Source organism: Mastigoproctus giganteus, chromosome 2, assembly GCF_048544385.1.
Source record: "Mastigoproctus giganteus isolate SK-2022 chromosome 2, ASM4854438v1, whole genome shotgun sequence".
NCBI lineage: Eukaryota > Metazoa > Arthropoda > Arachnida > Uropygi > Thelyphonidae > Mastigoproctus > Mastigoproctus giganteus.
The window spans coordinates 215,011,731-215,015,404 of record NC_143576.1 but is presented as its reverse complement, the minus strand read 5'-3'; the positions used below and the strand labels follow the sequence as shown (position 1 = coordinate 215,015,404).

The 3,674-nt window shown below is 36.0% G+C and overlaps 1 non-coding gene across 1 annotated transcript; it reads left to right on the top strand.

The window, feature by feature from the left end:
* Window positions 1-1,303: 1,303 nt before the first annotated feature.
* On the top strand, window positions 1,304-1,385 carry TRNAS-CGA (transfer RNA serine (anticodon CGA)). Its single transcript has one exon. It is a non-coding gene; the product is annotated as a tRNA-Ser (tRNA).
* Window positions 1,386-3,674: the final 2,289 nt, after the last annotated feature.

The following is a 3,674-nucleotide window of genomic DNA, read 5'->3' as shown; positions in this document are numbered from 1 at the left end:
GAAAAGCTTTAAGTTGAGGATTTTTTTAAATATGAAACGCCCTACAAAACTATAAAAAATAATCGGTTTATTTTTATCCGTATTCATTCATGGTTAGCACAGTTGGTATAATCACCGTCTTCCCATTATAATGGGTGGAAAAGGCTTAAATCTGAATCTCTTCAGTTTATGGACCTTTTTTTCACAACGTGGCTGAGTTAATCGGTCTCAGGTTGTATGACTGCAAAATAGTTTCTACAGCTAACTTCCAGAGTTCTAAATGGCCTGCCACTTTTAAAAAGTGGGACACTCGATTGATCTTCGCAATATGTCACTTATTATTGATAAATTAACACATTTATCATCTTAGCAAATGGCTGGAAACCTTACACATACATTGTATATTCTGAATAACATAATATTAGAAGAATATTAAAATTATTGTTTAGTATTAGCTGTTCGTATTCGTATCATCTTTTAGTGCAATATGTTCAAAATTATCTTTAAGCCAGAGAAGCTTTAAGCAATTATCAATTTGTAATCAATATTTCTTCGGTAACCATGTGAAGTGAAAATGAAAATGGGGGCGGCATATCGAATTTTTATTGAAGAATAGTGAGGAAGCGAGTTACTGCTCGACTTCTTGTTTTTTGTTATCAGAAAATGTTGATCTCTAGAGGATCCATTCAGAGTGCGAGAACTTGGCTGATGAAGTTGGTTATTCAACAAGGTGGAACAGCCAACTTCAACAGCCTTTCCACAGTAAGCTTAACCCTCGTCTCATTAATGTGTGAACGTCTAGCAAGTGATTCGTCTAGCACATTTCCTGTCCGTGTCGAAACGATTTTATTCATCTGTCCCTTCAGTGAATAAAGTCCTCTACGTTTCCGCTCCATACAACTTCAATCTTTATCAAAGACCGATGATTTTGCTTTGAAAAATAGCTCAAAGCGCCTACAGCACGCACCTACACTTCTTCGTTCAGCAAAATGACTTTCCTATTCGCAGAAGAAACTACTGTCGCTGTTGCTGCTGTACAATTCCACTATCGCATATTACTGATCACGAGTAAATATACTTTGGTGTATTGCCACTACTTTTTGAACAACCCTCGTGTTTATACAAATAATAAATCATTAACGTAAGTAATTAAAAAATTCTATCGGATGACCAATGTCAAGATTTTTCATCCAATTAGTAAGAGCGTATATATATATTAATTTTTTTTCTTTCTCTCTTTCTTTCTCTTTGTGTCGCATTAAAATGTCTTATTCATCTCAAGATTAATATGGCATTAGTCAAACTTATAATTCCTTTCACACGAGCAGTTGTGGCCGAGTGGTTAAGGCGATGGACTCGAAATCCATTGGGGTTTCCCCTCGCAGGTTCGAATCCTGTCAACTGCGAATGGTTTGTGTTAAACACTTTAAATTACTTTTTGATACCCAAGTCAATTTACCTATGATCTATTTCAATTTAAGTTGACACCACTTATTAATACACCTTTTTCGCATTTAGCGTATCAGAGTCAATTGTTTATTTATTATATTTTGGCAATGTAATAAAAATACAAATCTACAAATATGTATCAATATGTACGAATATTTAAAAAATAAATTCTAAGTTTAACTGACGAAATTTAAGATCAGTTCAACATAAAAAATAGGGTGAGTTACTGCTATGGATAAAAGGATGGTTAAGTGGAAGAAGACAGAGAGTAGTTATCAATGGGTACTGCTCTTTGTGGGCTAATGTTATTATAGTGGAGTTTCTCAGGGTTCAGTGCTGAGCTCATTGTTGTTTTCAATATTTATCAATGATACTGATGAAGGTAAATCAGGATTACTGTCTAAATTTTCATATGATACAAAGGTTGGCAGGGTGGTTAACAACAGTCATCAGGTTGAGCTACTGCAACAAGATCTAGAAAAATTGGGTCGATGTACTGAGAAATGTTAGTTGAAGTTTAACATTGAAATTCAAGGTACTGCATATGAGTAACAGTAACTCCAGAGTAACTTATCAACTGTGTGGAACTACACTCAGGGTAGTGGAGAATGAAAAGATCTGGGGGTAACTGTGGAGTCAGATATGAAATTCTCTAAGCAGTGCAGACATGCTGCCAGGACAGCTCATGGAGTTTTGTTAATGATATACAGAAATTTTGCTAGTGGGGATAAGGAAGTGATTGTCCCTTTGTATAAGGTCCTGGTTAGGCCGCATCTTGAGTACTGTATACAGGTCTGAAGGCCTCATTTTAGGAAGGATGCAGAACTGCTGGAACGGGTGCAGAGAAGGGCAACCAGACTGGTGAAGGGAACAAAAGGGTGCTCTTACCTAGAAAGGCTTCAGTTCTGCAAATTGCAGCGTCTGGAGACTAGGCCCCTGCGGGAAGATCTGACTAAGGTGTTTAGCACCTTGAATGGATTGAGTGAGCTAAATATTAATGGCATTCTTCCACTTGCTGAGACTACATACATGAGAGTACGTAAATTCAAATTGAGGAAGGATGGTTGCAGGATAGATGTGCATTGTTTATTGTTGGAACAAGCTTCCGTCTGTTGTTGTGGAAAAATTCAAGGAAGAACTAGACACATTTTTGGAGGGTACGGATGGGTGAACAGTGTAGGTTTTTTTTTTTTTTTTTTTTTTTGGCTGATGCTATATAAGCTTGGGTCCTTGCATCATTTGCCATTGCTACTACTACTATAAATCATTAGTGACATAAAAAGCCTCAACAATTCTACCAGCTGAGTCCATGAACCAGAAAACTGAAGCCATTTGGAGTTATGAACATTAAAAGCACCAAGGAAAATGAGTCGAATTTCATACAAGGAACGTCGAAGAGATAATACAGAATTAGAACATGAGAAACAACAGATGAATTTTACAGCATCAGGATAAAGAAGATCAAATAGAGGAGATTCCAAATTAGGTAGTCTCTGACAAAGAATATTAGAGCGGTCATATCCACAAATACCATCTTTAAAGCAAAATTAATCTGAAAAACTAGCTGCAAAATATCTACAAAATGTCTATTAAATAACTCGAACTTCTCTATGATTTAAATTGTTCTTTTTTGTTCTTGTTGCCTTAACAGACGGCAGACTGATGATATGTCTTAGCGACATTACCTAGATGAGATGAAACCATTTATTTTTTTTTTGTAAAATGGAAGTAAATAATAATTGCTTTCTCATTTTTTGTATTCTGCAACACTTTCTTCACATGGATCATGTGTCAATGGCTGCTGGTTCTTTTAGCACTTGGTTTCTTTGCTATTTTTTCCGAGGCAAGTATGGCCACGAGGCGTCAAATACGAGCAAACGATATGGAAATGTCTACCAATACGTTAACTGCTCTAGGCAACGGTATTCAATATATCAGATGGAATTTGGTGATCTTTGAAACAGCTGGCATATTTAAGAGGCTTTAAAAAAAATAAACGATGAATTCTAACAGCGAGAAAATATTTTTCACGGTTCCTGTGGTGTAATGGCCTTTCAAAAGAGAAAATAATATGTTACTAATAAATTCCTAGGAGTGTCGCTTTATATTAGTAGCCTGGGTAACACGCTATTGGATAAACACGTACTCGACAAACGAACAGCGTTCAGTTTCTCCTAGGTTACATGACTCTGGTGATTTTTTTCCTTTCTTTCTTTCTTTCTTTATAATGGAAAATTTTCTGTGTA